Source organism: Canis aureus, chromosome 21 (assembly GCF_053574225.1).
Source record: "Canis aureus isolate CA01 chromosome 21, VMU_Caureus_v.1.0, whole genome shotgun sequence".
NCBI lineage: Eukaryota > Metazoa > Chordata > Mammalia > Carnivora > Canidae > Canis > Canis aureus.
This window is the reverse complement of record NC_135631.1, coordinates 26,385,930-26,408,649: the sequence shown is the minus strand read 5'-3', so window position 1 is coordinate 26,408,649 and position 22,720 is coordinate 26,385,930. Positions and strand designations below refer to the sequence as shown.

The 22,720-nt window shown below is 37.2% G+C and overlaps 1 pseudogene; it reads left to right on the top strand.

The window, feature by feature from the left end:
- The first annotated feature begins 21,688 nt into the window (after nt 1–21,688).
- Nucleotides 21,689–22,140, top strand: LOC144292060 (large ribosomal subunit protein eL28 pseudogene; annotated as a pseudogene).
- Nucleotides 22,141–22,720: the final 580 nt, after the last annotated feature.

Sequence of the window (22,720 nt, the reverse complement as noted above, 5' to 3'; positions counted from 1 at the left end):
TATAGCTGGACTTTGCTTTGTGATAACCTCTATATTTTCATCAGAGAATTTAATCTGTTTACAGTTAATATTATTTTTCTTACACTTTTGATAACTATCATCATATATTGTGCTTTTTATATGTCTTACATGTTCTATATTTCTTTTTTTTTCTCCATTTTGCCATCTTTTGGGTTGATTAAACATTCTTAAAATTCATTTCCTTCCGACTTACAATATAGAGCTTATTTACTCCATTTCTATTGGTTATCTGAGAAATTGCAATGTGTAAACTCCTTTATCAAAATATTAATGTAATCAATCATTTTACTCTCTCTATATACTAAAGAAGTACTACAGATACCACCATAAACTCCCCTCTTTATACCTAACTGTAGTCATGTGTGTTAATTCTTATTTTACTTTTAACCACACAGGAAATCATTATTATGGTTTTATACAATTAATATTTATTTAAGTTTTCCCTTGTGGTTACACATTTTTCCCAGGCTTTCTGGAAATTAATTTAAACTTCTATCTATTGCACCATTTTCTTTAATTCTGGGATTAGTCTTACCTTACAGACTCAGAAGAAGAAAACTTGTTTACTGAAATGTGTGCTTTTCTACACTCCAATCTGTATCTGAGTTGTTACTAAGTGGTGTTTATTTAATATCTAGTATGCTAGTCATTGTGGAATAGCACAACGAAATTAGAGAGTTTCCACACATGAGTTAAATAATTAGTTCATGGTTTGAAGAGTCAACTATATTAACAGTTTTGGTTTCCATTATACTGTAGAATCTCAAAAGTCACAAATGTCTCTCAATTAGGAATAAAAAAAAAGCCCTAAAATTAAAATTAAAGACAATTTGCTGAGAGTGGTAAAAAGTTAATTTTCATTATTTTGAAAGAAGGGCAGCCTGGGTGGCTCAGTGGTTTAGCTCCTGCCTTCGGCCAGGGCATGATCCTGGGGTCCCAGGATCAAATCCCACATCGGGCTCCCCGCATGGAGCCTGCTTCTCCCTCTGCCTTGTGTCTCTGCCTCTGTGTGTGTGTGTGTGTGTGTGTGTGTGTGTGTGTGTGTGTCTTTCATGAATAAATAAAATCTTAAAAAAAAAGAAAATATTAAAAAAAGAAAGAAAATTATACCACATATCTGGCAGTTTAAGGAGGTATTACAGTGAGCTCTGGAATCTTCAAACATAAAAAAGAAGAAAAGAAGTGCAGGTCATATGGGTGCTGAGTCCCTTTCAAAAGCTAATCAGTCATGCTATTTCTATTTCCCTTTGCCAAACATTGCATTAATGAAAATGATAATTGTAATTCATTACATTTGTAGAGCTCCTTCATAAACCTCATCTCCTTCCAACCACAGAACAGCCTTTTGAGGAAGGTATCCTAGCCCCAATTATAGATGAGAAAACAGTCATTCTGAAACAAATCTAGAGCCAAAATGGTACTTAAACTCAGGTTTTCTTTCTCCTTCATCAGTGCTTTTTCTACTACATCAAGCCACCTAAAAATTAGGTCTTTAAGATATTCAGATAGAAATAAAATCTTTTGTGGTAAGGCTTATTATTTTGAAATCATCTAGAAGAATGTCAGCAATTGAAAATAAAAATCTCTTTTTTCTGTGTAACTTACATATGCTTAGCCAAATATTGAGAACTTTAAGACCCCAATGAGGTTATTTTGTGGAATGAAAAAGATATGTTTAATGCACTAAACGTTACTTAACTTCCATCTTTATAAGTAAATCTATACTAAATTCTTAGTATAATAAAATTCAGGAAAATAATAAACTTTTTAGTGATTCTTAGCTATTGGGCTACTGTCAGAATTAGATTTGTTGCTGGCTGAACATTTCAGAATTATATAGGGCATCCCTGGGTGGATCAGCGGTTTGGCGCCTGCCTTTGGCCCAGGGTGAGATCCTGGAGATCCGGAATCGAGTCCTACATCGGATTCCCTGCATGGAGCCTGCTTCTCCATCTGCCTGTGTCTCTGCCTGTCTCTCTCTGTGTCTCTCATGAATGAATGAATGAATGAATGAATGAATAAATAAATAAATAAATACATACATACATACATACATATTTTTTAAAAAAGATTTATATATACACCAACGGATGAATTATATGTAAAAGTGTCTGTGTGTCTGTGTTTGTGTGTGCATGTGTATGAATGGAGTGCTAACATAGATCTGTTTGGTGCTGCTGTGTGGTGAATTTTGGCTGTTTAGAAAAAGAGTGATCATTAGACTCTTGGGATATATTATTTCAACTTCTTATATCATTGCATTTTGGGAAGGTGAGCATAGAGAACTGGAAAGAAAAGCAACAATTGTAAATTATACCAGTTCAAACATAATGCTTTAGATTCTTGCATAACATCTTCATACATGCTGAGACAACTTTCCCTGTCCACAACAAATCTGAAAGATTAGTAGAACGGTTTTGCTAACCACCATTTTATATACAAGAATTAATTAATTAATTATTTTTTTACAGGCAAGAATTTCAAGTAAAACTTCCCAGGTATATTAAAGGTCAAAATATGGGTTTATGTATCTCAATTTATACTTAAAATAAAAGGATAGCAAGTCAAATATATTAAAAAGCAAAGTCTCAGGGAAACTGATGGTTTGCAACTGATAGTTTCAATGGAAAAAAATTCACATAATGTTCCTGGTAATCATTAGTAATATAGGTTTGCTTTTAGTAACAAGTATTTTTTTTTTCTTTTTTCTTTCTTTCTTTTTTTTTTTTTTTTTGTATTCTAGGAAAGTAAAGAATTTCAAGTTAAATGTGCAAAGATGATTTGCAAATATTTGTTCTTCTTTTCATAGACAAGTTGGGTGTATGGTTATATCTGCCTTAACATTTACTCACAATAAAATTTTTATAATTGTGATTTGTATGGAGGCTCACTCATCCATTTTTCCATATCTAACAAAACTTAAATCTGAACTGAATCAAACAGAAGTGAGGACAATCCTTTATTCAAATTGGTACAAATTGTGGATTGTTTGTTACAAATTGTGAATTATCTTTGGCAATTTACTTGACTTTTTTTTCTCTCAAATCAGTACAAAAGTAGTACCTGACACATGAGTATTTGAAGATTAAATGAGGTGATATATGTGATCACACTTGATACTTTATTTTTGCATTTGGTTCTTGAATTCTCAATTTTATTATTGTTAAAATTATTATCATCAACTCTTCAGCAAAAGTTAAATAGCTTCTGTGAAGTTCTTTAGTTTTTAGGGGATGATGTCAGTCATAATTTGAAATTGAGCTTTTTCTTTTAGTTATGACTTTATCTTTAGATTACAACATTAAGTAGTTGAACTTCTAATAATCTTCAAGAAAAAGAACATTTAAGCAACAATTTCCAAAGCTCAATTTAGCAAGCTATTTTAAGGGTGATTGCTTGAAGGAGGCAGATTCTTAATATATTTATTCTTTTGGATCAGATTTCATTGCATTTTCAAAAGAAAAAAAAATGACTAGTCTAGATAATCAAGGCCTGCTGTCCAGTAATGGCAGACGTGTTTTATACTTGTGTTCAACACAATCACCATTAGTGCTTGAAATGTGTCTACTCAGACTGAGAAACAGAATTTATTAATTAATTTTAAATGAAATAGCCACAAGTGACTAGTGGCTACCATACTGAAGAGCACATGTTGACAATCTATCCCTAAATCAAGTCGTGTCATAAATGAACGAATGCTTGGCTTCATATCCTCTTGTCACCTAAAGAGCCAACTCGAACAAGTTGTGACTTTACATGATTCCAAAGAACTATTTTGAGAAATAACATAAAAATAACATAAAAAATTAGACTTTACTGCATATTCTACTTTAAAAGATTTTCAGTGTTTTACACATCTTTCCCCTCCCCACTCTCTGATAGATAGTCCACAGTTTTTTTTTTTTATTTTTTTATTTTTTTTATTGGTGTTCAATTTACTAACATACAGAATAACCCCTAGTGCCCGTCACCCATTCACTCCCACCCCCCGCCCTCCTCCCCTTCCAACACCCCTAGTTCGTTTCCCAGAGTTAGCAGTCTTTACGTTCTGTCTCCCTTTCTGATATTTCCCACACATTTTTCCCCCTTCCCTTATATTCCCTTTCACTATTATTTATATTCCCCAAATGAATGAGAACATATAATGTTTGTCCTTCTCCGACTGGCTTACTTCACTCAGCATAATACCCTCCAGTTCCATCCACGTTGAAGCAAATGGTGGGTATTTGTCGTTTCTAATAGCTGAGTAATATTCCATTGTATACATAAACCACATCTTCTTTATCCATTCATCTTTCGTTGGACACCGAGGCTCCTTCCACAGTTTGGCTATCGTGGCCATTGCTGCTAGAAACATCGGGGTGCAGGTGTCCCGGCATTTCACTGCATCTGTATCTTTGGGGTAAATCCCCAGCAGTGCAATTGCTGGGTCGTAGGGCAGGTCTATTTTTAACTCTTTGAGGAACCTCCACACAGTTTTCCAGAGTGGCTGCACCAGTTCACATTCCCACCAACAGTGTATGAGGGTTCCCTTTTCTCCGCATCCTCTCCAACATTTGTTGTTTCCTGCCTTGTTAATTTTCCCCATTCTCACTGGTGTGAGGTGGTATCTCATTGTGGTTTTGATTTGTATTTCCCTGATGGCAAGTGATGCAGAGCATTTTCTCATGTGCATGTTGGCCATGTCTATGTCTTCCTCTGTGAGATTTCTGTTCATGTCTTTTGCCCATTTCATGATTGGATTGTTTGTTTCTTTGGTGTTGAGTTTAATAAGTTCTTTATAGATCTTGGAAACTAGCCCTTTATCTGATACGTCATTTGCAAATATCTTCTCCCATTCTGTAGGTTGTCTTTGAGTTTTGTTGACTGTATCCTTTGCTGTGCAAAAGCTTCTTACCTTGATTAAGTCCCAATAGTTCATTTTTGCTTTTGTTTCTTTTGCCTTCGTGGATGTATCTTGCAAGAAGTTACTGTGGCCGAGATCAAAAAGGGTGTTGCCTGTGTTCTTCTCTAGGATTTTGATGGAATCTTGTCTCACATTTAGATCTTTCATCCATTTTGAGTTTAACTTTGTGTATGGTGAAAGAGAGTGGTCTAGTTTCATTCTTCTGCATGTGGATGTCCAATTTTCCCAGCACCATTTATTGAAGAGACTGTCTTTCTTCCAATGGATAGTCTTTCCTCCTTTATCGAATATTAGTTGCCCATAAAGTTCAGGGTCCACTTCTGGATTCTCTATTCTGTTCCACTGATCTATGTGTCTGTTTTTGTGCCAGTACCACACTGTCTTGATGACCACAGCTTTGTAGTACAACCTGAAATCTGGCATTGTGATGCCCCCAGATATGGTTTTCTTTTTTAAAATTCCCCTGGCTATTCGGGGTCTTTTCTGATTCCACACAAATCTTAAAATAATTTGTTCTAACTCTCTGAAGAAAGTCCATGGTATTTTGATAGGGATTGCATTAAACGTGTATATTACCCTGGGTAACATTGACATTTTCACAAGATTAATTCTGCCAATCCATGAGCATGGAATATTTTTCCATCTCTTTGTGTCTTCCTCAATTTCTTTCAGAAGTGTTCTATAGTTTTGAGGGTATAGATCCTTTACATCTTTGGTGAGGTTTATTCCTAGGTATCTTATGCTTTTGGGTGCAATTGTAAATGGGATTGACTCCTTAATTTCTCTTTCTTCAGTCTCATTGTTAGTGTATAGAAATGCCACTGACTTCTGGGCATTGATTTTGTATCCTGCCACGCTACCGAATTGCTGTATGAGTTCTAGCAATCTTGGGGTGGAGACTTTTGGGTTTTCTATGTAGAGTATCATGTCATCGGCGAAGAGGGAGAGTTTGACTTCTTCTTTGCCAATTTGAATGCCTTTAATGTCTTTTTGTTGTCTGATTGCTGAGGCTAGGACTTCCAGTACTATGTTGAACAGCAGTGGTGAGAGTGGACATCCCTGTCTTGTTCCTGATCTTAGGGGAAAGGCTCCCAGTGCTTCCCCATTGAGAATGATATTTGCTGTGGGCTTTTCATAGATGGCTTTTAAGATGTCGAGAAATGTTCCCTCTATCCCTACACTCTGAAGAGTTTTGATCAGGAATGGATGCTGTATTTTGTCAAATGCTTTCTCTGCATCCAATGAGAGGATCATATGGTTCTTGGTTTTTCTCTTGCTGATATGATGAATCACATTGATTGTTTTATGGGTGTTGAACCAGCCTTGTGTCCCAGGGATAAATCCTACTTGGTCATGGTGAATAATTTTTTTAATGTACTGTTGGATCCTATTGGCCAGTATCTTGTTGAGAATTTTTGCATCCATGTTCATCAGGGATATTGGTCTGTAATTCTCCTTTTTGGTGGGGTCTTTGTCTGGTTTTGGAATTAAGGTGATGCTGGCCTCATAGAACGAATTTGGAAGTACTCCATCTCTTTCTATCTTTCCAAACAGCTTTAGGAGAATAGGTATGATTTCTTCTTTAAACGTTTGATAGAATTCCCCTGGGAAGCCATCTGGCCCTGGACTCTTGTGTCTTGGGAGGTTTTTGATGATTGCTTCAATTTCCTCCCTGGTTATTGGCCTGTTCAGGTTTTCCATTTCTTCCTGTTCCAGTTTTGGTAGTTTGTGGCTTTCCAGGAATGCGTCCATTTCTTCTAGATTGCCTAATTTATTGGCGTATAGCTGTTCATAATATGTTTTTAAAATCGTTTGTATTTCCTTGGTGTTGGTAGTGATCTCTCCTTTCTCGTTCATGATTTTATTAATTTGAGTCTTCTCTCTCTTCTTTTTAATAAGGCTGGCTAATGGTTTATCTATCTTGTTAATTCTTTCAAAGAACCAACTCCTGGTTTTGTTGATCTGTTCCACAGTTCTTCTGGTCTCGATTTCGTTGAGTTCTGCTCGAATCTTTATTAACTCCCTTCTTCTCTTGGGTGTAGGATCTATTTGCTGTTTTTTCTCTAGCTCCTTTATGTGTAAGGTTAGCTTTTGTATTTGAGTTCTTTCCAGTTTTTGAATGGATGCTTGTATTGCGATGTATTTCCCCCTTAGGACTGCTTTTGCTGCATCCCAAAGATTTTGAACGGTTGTATCTTCATTCTCATTAGTTTCCATGAATCTTTTTAATTCTTCCTTAATTTTGGGATCCCTGGGTGGCGCAGCGGTTTGGCGCCTGCCTTTGGCCCAGGGCGCGATCCTGGAGACCCGGGATCGAATCCCACGTCGGGCTCCCGGTGCATGGAGCCTGCTTCTCCCTCTGCCTGTGTCTCTGCCTCTCTCTCTCTCTGTATGACTATCATAAATAAACAAAAATAAATTAAAAAAAAATAATAATTTTCCTTAATTTCCTGGTTGACCCTTTTATCTTTTAGCAGGATGGTCCTTAACCTCCACGTGTTTGAGGTCCTTCCAAACTTCTTGTTGTGATTTAGTTCTAATTTCAAGGCATTATGGTCTGAGAATATGCAGGGGACAATCCCAATCTTTTGGTATCGGTTCAGACCCGATTTGTGACCCAATATGTGGTCTATTCTGGAGAAAGTTCCATGTGCGCTTGAGAAGAATGTGTATTCAGTTGAGTTTGGATGTAAAGTTCTGTAGATATCTGTGAAATCCATCTGGTCCAGTGTATCATTTAAAGCTCTCGTTTCTTTGGAGATGTTGTGCTTAGAAGACCTATCGAGTATAGAAAGAGCTAGATTGAAGTCACCAAGTATAAGTGTATTATTATCTAAGTATTTCTTCACTTTGGTTAATAATTGATTGATATATTTGGCAGCTCCCACATTCGGGGCATATATATTGAGGATTGTTAAGTCCTCTTGTTGAATAGATCCTTTAAGTATGAGATAGTGTCCCTCTTCATCTCTCACTACAGTCTTTGGGGTAAATTTTAGTTTATCTGATATAAGGATGGCTACCCCTGCTTTCTTTTGAGGACCATTCGAATGGTAAATGGTTCTCCAACCTTTTATTTTCAGGCTGTAGGTGTCCTTCTGTCTAAAATGAGTCTCTTGTAGACAGCAAATAGATGGGTCCTGCTTTTTTATCCAGTCTGAAACCCTGCGCCTTTTGATGGGGTCATTAAGCCCGTTCACATTCAGAGTTACTATTGACAGATATGAGTTTAGTGTCATCATGATATCTATTCAGTCCTTGTTTTTGTGGAGTGTTCCACTGAACTTCTTCTTAAAGGGGAATTTTAAGAGTCCCCCTTAAAATTTCTTGCAGAGCTGGTTTGGAGGTCACATATTCTTTCAGTTCCTGCCTGTCTTGGAAGCTCTTTATCTCTCCTTCCATTTTGAATGAGAGCCTTGCTGGATAAAGTATTCTTGGTTGCATGTTCTTTTCATTTAGGATCCTGAATATATCCTGCCAGCCCTTTCTGGCCTGCCAGGTCTATGTGGAGAGGTCTGCTGTTACCCTAATACTCCTCCCCATAAAAGTCAGGGATTTCTTGTCTCTTGCTGCTTTAAGGATCTTCTCTTTATCTTTGGAATTTGCAAGCTTCACAATTAAATGTCGAGGTGTTGAACGGTTTTTATTGATTTTAGGGGGGGATCTCTCTATTTCCTGGATCTGAATGCCTGTTTCCCTTCCCAGATTAGGAAAGTTTTCAGCTAGAATTTGTTCAAATACATATTCTGGCCCTCTGTCCCTTTCGGCGCCCTCGGGAACCCCAATTAAAGGTAGGTTTTTCTTCCTCAGGCTGTCGTTTATTTCCCTTAATCTATCTTCATGGTCTTTTAATTGTTTGTCTCTTTTTTCCTCAGTTTCCCTCTTTGCCATCAACTTGTCTTCTAGGTCACTCACTCGTTCTTCCACCTCGTTAACCCTCGTCATTAGGACTTCTAGTTTGGATTGCATCTCATTCAATTGATTTTTAATTTCTGCCTGATTAGCTCTGAATTCTGCAGTCATGAAGTCTCTTGAGTCCTTTATACTTTTTTCTAGAGCCACCAGTAGCTGTATAATAGTGCTTCTGAATTGGCTTTCTGACATTGAATTGTAATCCAGATTTTGTAACTCTGTGGGAGAGAGGACTGTTTCTGATTCTTTCTTTTGAGGTGAGGTTTTCCTTCTAGTCATTTTGCTCAGTGCAGAGTGGCCAAAAGCAAGTTGTATTGGGAAAAAGAGAAAAAGAGAGGAGAGAAAGAAGGAAAGAAAAGAGAAAGAGGAAAAAAAAAAGGGGAAGAAAAAAAAACGAAAAGAAAAAAAAAAGAGAGAAGAAAAAGAGAAAGAAAAAGAAAGGAGAAAAAAAAGGGGGTGGGGGAAGGAAACAAATCAGAAAGCAAAACAAAACAAAACAAAACAAAACAAACAAAAAAAAAAAAAAAAGAAAGAAGAACCACCTGGGAGTATCTTCTGATTCTGTGTACTTTAAGTCCCTTGGCTTCTCCTGGAAGTTGTCCGTCTAGCTGGTGTTCTGGGGGAGGGGCCTGTTGTGCTGATTTTCAGGTGTTAGCAGTTGGGGGAGCTGCTGTGCCCCCGCCTGGTGCAGGGCTCAGTGGGGGGTGTTTACCCCGTGAGGCCGCAGGAGGAACAGCCCCAGTGGCCGGGCAGCTCTGGAAACCTGGATTCAGCTCCGGCAGGAACTCCGTCTGCAGGGCCTGGAGGCTCCGGGGCGGGGCCGCTGATGTGCTCAGCTGGGGCAGGAGCGTCCTTGCTGTCCTGGGCCCTCCCGGCCTCTGCCTGTCCCGGGGGAGGCCGGATCCTGGGCTGTGTCCCGGCGCCCTGTGCTCCGGAGCCTGCGCTGGTGGATTCGCGCTCCCGGCCCGCAGCCCCCTCCGCGGAGCCGCCGCCCGAGCACCCCGAGCTGCTCCTGGAACCGCGCAGCCCCCTCCGCACGGAGCGTCTTCCTCTGCCCGAGCCCCCCCGAGCTGCTCCTGCCCCGCAGCCCCCTCTGCGGAGCCGCCCCCGAGCCCCCCGAGCTGCTCCGGGTCCCGCCGTGCGCGCTGCAGCCCTTAGGGAGCTCGGCGCAGTCTCCCGGGCGCAGGTGTCTGTTAGTGTCCCGGGGAACCCGAGGGCATCCCCGCCCTCCTGGGTCCTCGATAGTCCACAGTTTTGATTTCTTCCTGGTACATTATCAGGAGTAAGAGTATTGTTCCTGAGCAACTAGTGTCTTTCAACTTATGAACACTGAATTAAATTTTATGATTTCCTCTTGCTAAAGCCTGATACTAGCCTCAAAAATAAGATTATTTAATTATAGACATAAAAAAATCTGTAATACAATTTTCATAGTAACTGATCCCAAATAGTATTGATATCTTCAGATACAGTTTAGAATGTAAAAATGTTTAACATTAACATATAATTTATGAGGAGCATGAAACTGAATAATTTTAAGCAAAGAAGAAACTAGGTAATGCAATCAAACCAATGTAACCTCATAAAGCTTTTCATCTCCCACCAAGCCTTACCAAATTTAGCATGTTTTAAAAAAGCAACATCCTACCTATAGAAAATGATTGTTTCAATTTAAGACTACAGAATAATTTTGAGCAACCCTTTACTATAGACACTGACTTTTAAAAGTAATGTGAAGATAAAATAGTAAAATTATAAAAGTTACAATAGATTTATTAAAGAAAAATCTAATTTAAACAAAATGGGAGAAAACATAAAAAATTATATACATGCTTTCAGAAATGGCCTATAGGAAAATAAAAACATTATTACTCTTATCAATATAGGAACCAGCCTTTAAGACTTTAAGAAAATCATAAGAGAGGGGAAAAAAAGTTGCTTTGCACCTGGTTCACTGGGGCATGGTCCAAGCAAATAACATAGTCAGAAAAAGTAATTAAAATTTAATTTCCATTATGTGCTAGTTGCATATATATATATATATATATATATATATATATATATATATATATATTTCAACATAAGCCTTGAATCCAAGTTTACAGGGCCTTAAGAAAATATAACCACTGCTTTCTAATCTTAGACTTCTTTATGGAAACATCCTGAAAAGTTAGGGAAGAAGTCAAAAATACTCTATCATTTGCTATCTATCCATTAAACAAGGTGCTGTTGTTTACCCTCACAAGGAACCCACGGAGCTAGCTCTCATTTTCAGTGTCTTTTTAAAATAATAGCTTCCTTGAGTAATATTTCATTTACCATATAATTAACTAATTAAAATATATAATTCAATGGTTTTAGTATAGTTACAGAGTTGTACTACTATCACCATAACTGATTTAGGAACATTTATTACTCCTCACTCCCCAGTACCCATGCTCATTAGTAGTCACTTTGTTTTTTACTCCACTCCCACCTCCAGCCTTAGGCAATCATTAATCTATTCTTTTTTTTAAAACAATAAATTTATTTTCTATTGGTGTTCAATTTGCCAACATACAGAATAACACCCAGTGCTCATCCCGTCAAGTGCCCTCCTCAGTGCCCGTCACCCATTCACCGCCACCCCCTGCACTCCTCCCCTTCCACCACCCTTAGTTCGTTTCCCAGAGTTAGGAGTCTTCATGTTCTGTCTCCCTTCTGATATTTCCTACCCATTTCTTCTCCCTTCCCTTCTATTCCCTTCATTAATCTATTCTTGTCCCTATAGATCAGCTTATTTTGGACATTTCATATAAATAGAATCATAACATATGTGGTCTTTTATGGCTGGCTTATTTCACATAGCAAGTTTTCAAGGTTTACCTAGGTGGTAGCATGTACTAATATTTCATTTATTTTATTGCTTAATAATATCCCAGTGTGTGGATAGTCTACGTTTTATCTAACCATTCATCCGTTGATGGAAACTTAGGTGTTTTTTTCCCCTTTTTTTGGGCTATTATGAATAATGCTTCTATGGACGTGTGTGTGTTTCCCTTTTAAATTCTCATTTACTTTAGGCAAAAAGAAGAATGCTTAGGTAAACGTAAATGCTAAAAAGGGGAAAATACCTTTCCTTTCCATTCCAAACTAACTCCTATCAAATGTTTTCCAGTCTTTGGGAATTTCAACCTTCTGTCATCTTTCTGAAAATCAAATTGTCAAGTTGAAAGCTTTTAGGAATAAGAACAAATGTCCTCCTGGCGAATGTTGTAATGGCCTGAGTGGCAGGAAGAGAGCGGAAGCCAAAGCAGTGTAGATAATAGAGACAGGTCCTGGGAGCCACACTCATGAAGGAAGGTGTGAAGTCTCTGCGACAAACAAGCATTGTCTATTCCAGTGCTGGGTTGCTAATGCTCTGCTTCAGAACACAGAGCATTGTGTTCCTCATTCCACTCACTGGCAGCAAATTTTGCTCCATGTCATTTTGGATTGTTATAAAAATGTGATCCTTCCCATGATAAATCTAAGCATGTCAATCATATTTTATTAAACTTAGCAGCAGCAATATCTCCTAGCATACTATCAGTCTATCTCTATTTAGGATTATTATTTTTTTAACCATGGGTTTAGAGTGATCAGAAAGCATTAGAGCTCTATATTTGTGTGACACTCTGGAACCTCATTTCCAAAATGTAATACGCTGTATCATGTGAGGCAAAGTTAAATAGGGAATGAATTTATTCATGAGGGAAAAGAGGTTGGGGGTAACTTGCATAGTTCATGCAATCTAGAGTTAAATAAAGCTAGAAAGGATGCAAATCCATGGTAAAATGCTTATTGATGTTTTTGTGATCAGGTTATGAAGAATATTAGTTTTGCTTTTCAGCGTGAAAGATTCACATGAATTATGGTAAGCTCCTCTTGAGGTTTTAACTCTTACCTTCCAGGTTTTGCATACAGTTCATGTACAATATTTTCCGTCATACACTAACCCCTGTTTCCATAGTTTTGTTGAGTTATAACTAGTTATAACAGTATCATAAATAGTAATCCTAATAAATATTGCACAGTTAAAATGTGCCAGGCACTCTACTAATCTCTCTCAATGCAGTGTTACTTAGAATCACTAAGTACAGGGACTTAATGCTGTTACCCATTTTATAAATGGGGTCATTCAAGATTAAATCAGTTAGCAACTTACTTAAGCTACTAAATAAAACCATTCCAAGATTAGCTCTATTCTAACCTGTTCCTGAGTAAATTCTGGGTGTAGATATGAAGAGTCTTTTAGGAGTTTCCACCTGACAGTAGAAGGGATATAATACGGATGGTACTGCTATTATCAAGAACAAGTATCTGTCACATTCTATGATAATTACCTAATTATTTGACAATCTTCCTCCAATGGATATCACACTTAGGGCAGACATGTTGTTCAACATTGCCGCCTAGAATTGAGCCCAGTAATGATGCCCATTAAATGTGCACTGACAAAAGAATTTAAAAGAGAAGCTCTGATGAAGAACATGAGCCAACTCATGTTAATTCTCTCACAACCTGTCCTTCTCAAATCATATTGCTCTTGTCCCTTTGTATCTTATAAAATCTTGTTTTCCCTTAAATGCCCAGTTTCCCCCCAGGACTGCATTTCTTCCATAATAAACTCAAGGAACCAGAGTAGGACACTGAAATTCTGTGGAACACATTTCCGATCATGTATCCTTTAACTTCAACCACGGGTTGAGATCTTACTCCAAAGAGACATCACTTGGAATCAGAAAAAAAACCCTTCAAATTGGGGTATCACTGATATTTTGAACCCCCTAACATCATTTATCTTCTACCAATTTGTTTTTTTTTAAGATTTTTAAATTTATTTATTCATGAGCGACACAGAGAGAGTCAGGGACACAGGCAGAGGGAGAAGCAGGCTCTCCTCAAGGAGCCAGATGTGGGACTTGATCCTGGAACCCAGGATCATGCCCTGGGCTCAAGGCAGATGCTCAACTGCTGAGCCACCAAAGAATCTCTATCTTCTGCCAATTTGAACCAAGGCCAAGTTCACTTGGTTCATCTAGATATCTGTGTTTTATTTCTGGTCATCATACTTTGGTGATTAATTCTATTTCCAGTTCAATTCTTCAGCTCTGAACTTATTCAGTCTCATTTCTACTTGCCCCAAAGTTCACAAATGTGATCTCAGTACTCACACAGATAAGAATAATATAAATTCTCAAGTACATTTAACCTCTGTGCTGCAAATAGACCAGTATAAGTTGAGAGGATCTGTCCAAACTTTATCAAGGTTTAGAAACAAAGTGATTTTACACTTTTCTTTCACAGCTCTTCAGTTGAATTTATAAAAGCTCTAAGTTCAAAACAGCAAATTAAAAAAGCTTAATGAGTAAATAAGTTCTATTCCTAAATTTTAAAAAGTCAACTGACTTCTCTGTTTTTTCTACGTAGTCTTTGGGTTCAACTTTATTTTTAATTCCTGACTGAATTTTTTCTAAACCTGCACAGGTCTAGTCTGCTGATATAATTAGTGAAATGATGGATCTACATTCAGTTAAGGATGATTCTGTGTATGTTGCTAAGATTTATTCAGGATACTTAGCTGTAATTGAAAAGAGACAAAAAGGGAAAATTTCAAAAACTAATATTCTGCTAAGTGAATTTGTGTACGTGTGTGTGTGTGTGTGTAGACAGAGAGAGAGAGGGAAACAGAGACTGATAAAAACAGATGGACACACAGAGAGATATGTTTATAAATGAATAGTAATTATTGATATGAATTAATTGTGGAAATTAGAGAGTAATATAACATTTTAGAAGCATTTCACCAACTGTTATTTTAAGCCAGCATTTTTGGGAAAATTTGCAACTCCTTCAGATAAATGAATAGAGCTAAAAGTGACTTAGAATCTTCATATTACAATTTATTATTCATTTCAGAACTTACTATATCCAGGCAGTGACTTTATGTGTTATTATGTGAATCATCATAGGAACTAATTTAACAACCATGATATAGAAACCAGCTCAAAAATTAATGAGTTAAGGGTCAGTAAAATATTTAGTTTCATTTCAGAAGTCCTATACCTTTCACTACTCAGCTAAGATCTAAGCTGTGAAGACACAGAAAATAGATGATAGAACTTACCCTCTTAATGTTATATAAGCTAGGATGTGTACTCCATAAGATTAATAAGTTTTATGTTGCATCAACATATAAATTCTACTAAGTACTGTATTATAATAATTGCTATTATTGGTAATTCACACAACTCCTATTTATTAAAAAAAGATTTGAAATAAATTAATGTAAAACAGGAAAAAAAAACTCTATTTAAAAAGAAAGATTAAAAACAGAACCAAGTAATAAATGAACAGCTTATGGGAGAAGAGAATGCTTATATTTTGAAATCTATGCTAAAGCACATTCCTATAATTTAATGAGCTTCCCAATAACTATGTAAAAATATAAAAGATGACTTATTCAGTTTTGATTTTTTTCATTTAATGCAGCATGTTAATTCATTAGGAAGCCACTGTACCATTTATGACCTCTAAAAAAATATGCTTTATAGCCCATTGTTTAAGTTACTATAAAACAAACACCTGTAATCTTAGTGGCTTATTTTTCAAGATTTTATTTATTTATTCATTAGAGACACACACACACACAGAGGCAGAGACACAGGCAGAGGGAGAAACAGGCTCCACTCAGGGAGCCCGACGTGGGACTTGATCCCGGGTCTCCAGGATCTCGCCCTGGACCAACGGCGGTGCTAAACCACTGAGCCACCCGGGCAGCCCAGTGGCTTATAGTTTTAAACAACATGTGTTTATTTAGCTCATGCATCTGAGAGTTTCCTAGGAATAGTTAGATGTAAGCTGGGCTCAGCTGAACAGTGCTGTTCATCTTAGTTGGTGTGGCTGCCTGGCCTGGGGTATGTTCTCATGTGATGGAAGAGGTTCAGAGATGCCTGCATGACTGTTCAGGTGCTTTTCAAGACTGCACTTACACTATGTTTCCTATAAGTCCATTGACTGAAGCAAATTGGATGGTTGAGCTCTTAGTTGAGGAATGGCAACTCTTCTCACCTCACCCCCAAAATGGGAGAATACAGAAAGGTACATGGGAAAAAGTATGGAAATCTAATCCTATTACTGGCAGAGAGAATGGAGAATTGTAACAGTAAGTCTGTCCACCACAGTCATACCCAGCCATTCACTCAACAAGTAATTTTTTAGCAATTTATATGTGACAAGATCTATGTAGGAGAAGGGGATGTGGTTGGAAACAAAAATGCAAAAATCCCTGGCCTCTTAGCAGTGATATTTTAGGGGAGAAAAACAGAAAATAAAATCTATAAATAAAATACAGAATGCACTCATTAGATTATGACAAATATGTAGCAAACAAGATAAAGCCGGGAAGGAGAATGGGGCATCCTAGTGGATAGATAATATTTTAAATAGGATGATAAGAAAAAGACACAGTGAGGAGGCGACATTTAACTAAAAACCTAAAGGAAGTGAGGGCACTACCTACACATATAAATTAGAATTTCAGCTAATCAAGAAATCAGGAAATACAAACACTCCCAAACTGAAGCCAGTCAAGTTATGTAAAAAAAAAAAAAAAAAAGGGCAATGAAATCAGAGTGATAGGGGAAAAAAAAAGTGTATGTTGGCTTTATAAAGCACTGTAAAGAGTGTGACTTATACTCTTGAGTAGAAGCAAAGGCAAATACAGATTTTTGTGATGTGAGCAGATGTAAGTTTTAACAGGCTCATTCTGCCTGTTTTATTGATTTTTAAAAATATTAATTAATTAATTAATTAATTTATCCATGTGAAACACACAGAGAGAGGCAGAGACACAGATAGAGAGAGAAGCAGGCTCCATTCAGGGAGCCCGATGTGGGACTCGATCCTAGGACCCCAGGATCACCCCGAGGGCTGAAGGCAGGCGTAAATCTCTGAGCCACCCAGGCATCCCCTGCCTGTTTTATTGAGAAGAGAATGTAGGCAGGAGGGAGGAAGCAGAGAGACTACTGCAATAATTTAGATGAGGTAAGATGGTGGCTTGGTGGCTTGGAGTCTTGGACCAGGGCCATAGTGGAGGGGATGGCAAGAGATTGCTCAAATCTGGATTCATTTTAAGGGAAAATTGTTAGTATTGATTGTAAGATTGGATGACAGGTAGAGGACAGGGGAGGAACTGCCTTTCAAATTTTTGGTCTGAGCAACTATGATGTAGAAATGACGGTTACCAGAGATGAAAAGGATATAGAGATAGTTCGGCTTTTGGTGATCACCAGGAGCTTGGTTGTGGGTGTGTATCACACTGGAGACATCAAGTAGACAGTCATACATGCAAGCCTAAACTTTTGGGGGGAGGTGTGAGCTAAAGATATACATAGACGAGTCATCAACACAATAGAAGTTTAAGACTGAAGTCACGTACAGCATGGTCCTCAAATATAATTATACCAGTATGGCAGTGTAATCCATTTAATTCAAATAAACAAGTATATATTATTCACCAACTATTTTTAAGATTTGCCTAGGCTCACAGTGCCTATCCTGTAGAGCATATTGTCTTAAACATCTTATAAGGTACTTATAAATGTTTTTAAGCCTCATCCAAATAGCTTGGGGTGAAGGAGGGATTTTCTTTCTTTTTTTTCTTTTTAAGATTTTATTTATTTATTCATGAGAGACACACACGAGAGAGAGAGAGAGGCTGAGACACAGGCAGAGGGAGAAGTAGGCTCCATGCAGGGAGCCCGACTTGGGACTCATCCCGGGTCTCCAGAAACACATCCTGAGCCAAAGGCAGTGCCAAACTGCTGAACCACCGGGCTGCCCATGGATTTCTTTTAAAACAGTGGAAATAAAGATTAAATAGGATAAAGCTACAGAAGCCCCAATAAGAGGGGCTGAGAAAAGATACAATGAGGAATGAATCTCACTGAGCTTGGAAATGTCCAAGGTGCGTACCCCTAACTCAGATGATTCCAGGCATACGATTGATGGGCCAGTCCTAAGTGGTTTGGAGAGTCAGACTTGGATCTAGAGCGTGTGTACAACAGGATCTAACCCAAGCCAGGCAGGACTGGGGGGTATGCAAATCTGACAATAAGGGCAAGTAAGCCACAGCAGGAACAGGGACTGATTTGGCAAAGGATTCCAGAAGGCACCATTAGAGTCACTCGAGAGACATCTTAAAATCAGTCTCACGGAAACAACTCTATTCTAGTCTCTAAGTTAAAGTTCAGTCTCTGAAACACTAGAGATTTCTGTGTGATTGGCCTTTCCCTAATTCTAGAAAGCTATGATCTTTCACTTCTATTTAAAAAGCTATAATGCTTTCTTGCTCCCACTTCAACACACAAGTCAGAGTAGCGGGTACCATTAAGTTGGTGTGTGTTCTACAGATAAACAAGGATTTTGAAATAATCTGTATACAGGGGTATTTGGTCAGGCCTGGAGATTTAATTGAACTTGGTATTCATTTACGAGTAGTTTGTTTACTTTCCTATACCATTAGCAAACTTATTAAAAAGGAAATATAAATAAACTTTGTGCCAATTACATAAGAAAATAATTGGATTTTATTAATCCAGGAACTCAGGCAATCAATTAAGGCAAGGGTACTCTGGTCTCAGTCACCTCATTATTCTTCACGCTAATTAATTGCAAATACTAATGGGTTGCTTAGAAATGGGATGCTTTATTCCTTTAGACACATATAAAAGCTCTTAAAGTAGCAATGTTTGTGTCTTTGAAAAAAAAAATAAAAAAAAAAAAAAACATGTTTCCTGAATGGAGTGTTTGCTTTAAAGTAGAAAATTCCATCCTGAAGTATCATAGTGGGTTCTTTATAAATACCTGTTCAATTCATAATTTATTTTTTTTTAATTTTATTTATTTATTCATGACAGACACAGAGAGAGAGGCAGAGACACAGGCAGAGGGAGAAGCAGGCTCCATGCAGGGAACCTGACGTGGGACTCGATCCTGGGTCTCCAGGATCACACCCTGGGCAGAAGGTGGTGCTAAATCGCTGAGCCACCCGGGCTGCCCTCAACTCATAATTTAACCCACAAATAAATAACCTTTTCAAGCTTAAAATCTAGTAATGATGTCAACTGGATTAGGAATTAAAAAGAGTATAATATATCATATATAGGCTCAAGCTCCAGCTATTAAACTAATTGATTCTATGGTAATAAGTAAGATTTTTAACATCTCAATAAATGTAATTTTTTTTTCTCTTCTTCCTGTCCCTTTCTCTCAGGAATTTAGGATTTATCTCTCCAATTCATAGATGGTAATAGATTCTTTCTGGATCTCATCTCTTTAAAATAATAATGTTGTTCCAAGCAGGCCCAAGCTTTCCAGCCAATCTGCATGTGTTAACCCACATAGGAGCTCATTTTTCCTGAGTAGAAAAAACATAACCAACCTATCTGATCTTGCTTGGAAGGCAAAATTTTACTACCCTCATATATTGAGAAGAGTTGATCATGCTTCCTCAAAATCACTTAGCCTATCTTATATAAGATTGGAATAATTATTTCTAAAAATTATTTCTGAAAAAGCTTATAAAATTATCTGTGTGGTTATTTGTGCAAGTTCTTGTGTCAGCTTTTCTGTTAATCAGTAATTTTAATTTTTTTTAATTTTAAGCTATGTTTGTTTCAAAAATTATGTATTTTAAAAAATTTCTATATCTGGGTTATGTCCTTTATCAACTTCAGCTTGCTTTTTTTTTTAAGATTTTATTTATTTATTCATGTCTCTCTCAGACACAGAGACAGAGAGAGAGAAGCAGAGACACAGGCAGAGGGAGAAGCAGGCTCCATGCAGAGAGCCCAACGCAGGACTCGATCCCGGGTCTCCAGGATCATGCCCTGGGCCAAAGGGGTGCTAAATCACTGAGCCACCTGGCTGCCTGCATTTTAATTTTTTTTTCTTATTAGTCCTATATGTAAGGTATCTTTTTGGTCTTAATTAGTTTTAAACCTTATTTTTATTGTTGGTTTTCAGCAGTTTGACAATAACATGTTTTGCTATAGTGTTTTTCTTATGCTTGGGGTTTGGATACAATTTAAAGAAATTTGGAAGACTTTATGTTATTATTTTCCTATATAGCTCCACCTTTTACACCTTTTTTGGAACAAAATCATTATCATTCATATGGTAAAGAAAGTTGTATAGCTCATTGTTCTGTTAGTTATTTTTAGATAATTTTCTCTGTGCTTTATTTTTTATAATCTTATAACTATTTTCAATTATATTGATCTTTCATATGGCTTTCAATTTTCTTCTTATCCTCTTTAGCATATATTTCATTTAAGAGTTAACTTTTTTTATCACTATAATTTCCAGTTTTATAATTCTAACTTTTCCTGATGAAATTCATGTTTTTCTTTCCATCCTTGAGTACATTGTAGGCTAAAAAATAACTATTTTAAAGTTATAGCCTTCTAGTTCCATCATTTTTGTCATTTCTGGTCTGTTTCTATTGATTCATGTTTCTCTTGATTATGCGTCACATTTCTCTTGTTTCTTTGCATGGCTTGAAATTTCTAGTTGAATGTTGGACATTACTAATTTACATTAAATGTTTATATTGTTTTATATCATCACTTTAGAGAGTGATGACCTTTGTTCTGATACACAGTTAAGTTACTTATAGATGAGTTCAATTACTCTAAAACTTGTATTTAAACTTTAATTATGGTGAGTCCAGAGTAGCCTTCATTCCAATCCTAATTTAGGCCCACTAGTAAACTGAAACTCTTCTGAAAATTATATCCATTGATATGTTGGACATTTTATGTATATTTAATACATTTGTATATTTACACATATTTAATCCATTTTGAAGTCTATCCACTCTGGTTGGTAGAAACATGAACTGTTTTTCCCCCGGGCATTGTCTGTGGGCTATTGCTTTCCACTGTTATTTTTTAATGTTTTTGGAGGGATATTCCTTTCCTGTATGTGCTGTTCAACACTCAGCCAAAAACTTAAGGGAGTTCTTTGAAGATCTGTGGGTCTCTCTTTCTTTCTCTATCTCTCCCTCTCTCTCAACCTCTCACCTTCCTGTATTCATCTGTATTCAGTATCATGAATTTAAGTTGCTTCTCCCTCCCCAAATCCAACTCTCTTGTAAGTCATTGAGACCTGAAGTCGTTGGGGAATCTCACTTCCTATTCTTGATCTGGAAACTCATTCTGTGTAGTAAGCTGGAAAAAATTCAGGGCTTACCTTAAATATTTTCCTTATTCCAAACATCCTAGAAATTCAGTGCCTATCACCCAATATCTAAAGTTCCATATATTTTATTCTGTTTGCTACATGATTACAGTCAGGGGGAAATGTCTGTAGCAGTCAATGTTTCATAGATGAAAATACAAGTACTTTATTTAATATTAAATTAGGCATTATTCAGAAATAATATACACACCTATTATCCTACTACTCACTTTTAACATCTACTCAATCTGCATATTGGCTTCAGATCAATCTAGTGAAGGTATATTTTATACTGAAATGTAAGTTGCATACGGAATAGAACACAAAACATCAGTACAGCTTGATTAATTTTGACAAATTATATTCACCTGTGTGTAACCAGAACCTAGATCAAGCCATAGGACAGTAGCTCCCCTGTGCGGAGGTTAACAATTGACTACTAACACCAGAGATATTTTGACCTGTTTTAAATTTTGTGTAAATGGAATCCTACATTTCATATTATTTTTTATTCGACTTCTTTCATCAATAATATGTTTGTGGTTCTTTCTGCCTCCAGCCGCCCAAGCAAGAGGAGCTGCAGCTATGTCCACCCACCTGCAATGGATGGTTCTCTACACCTGCTCCAGCTTCCTGATCAAGAGGAATAAGTAGACATTATATAGCAAGAAGCCCAATAATCCGAAGGCTGGCAACTCTGCTACTATAGGCTGATTCACCACAAGGCTGTGGGCGTGGAGCCTATGGTGAAGGCAGAGGTATAATGGTGGTCAAAACAGAGATGTGGCCAGAGAAAACCTGCCACCTCTGACAAGTGGATCACCATTACAAGATCGCCCAGGCCAGCCTCAGTGAAAACCGGGTGGTGACCCACAAGAACAAGTACAGCCCGGATCTGCACATGCCACTGTTCTTAGAGCCAGCACCATCCTATCCAGCCCGAGCCTGTGATGCTGAAGAGGAAGCGGCCGGCCCCACGCAGAGATCTTGAGTACCTGCTCCTGGCCTCCAAAACAATAAAGATGTCAACTACCTAACAAAACAAAACAGCAACAAAAATACTCTGTGGAGTTCATCTATGTTGTATGTATGATAATGCAGACATTAATTTAATGATATACAATAATAATGATTCCATATTAAATACAATAAGATGTGTTACCATTCTCCTTTGGTAGATTCATAGGTTGTTTTGAGTTTTTTGTTGTTGTTGTTGTTGTTGTTGTTGTTTTAAACAGTGATCTTGCTATGACTATTCTTTTAATATCTTTACAGTGCATATACATCCACATTTTAAGGGGCTTTTTATCTAGGAGTTGAACTATCTGTATATTTCAAATTATTTTTTGATCAGTGAAGCACTGGAAATAAAACCATTGCTCCTTTTTTCCTCTAAATTCCTTTCACGTAGGTACCTATTATCATAAATTGCTGGAAACTCTTTCTGGGCATATTTTAATATACCAACCTATACATGCAGTATTTACACATAATGCCTTATAATATAGTTTAATAACCAGATGAATGGTATTATGATTTTGCTCTCAGCATCATATTTATTCATAGTGTTAAATTTAGGTTGTGCAGTTACGATGCTGCTGACACCACAACAATAAT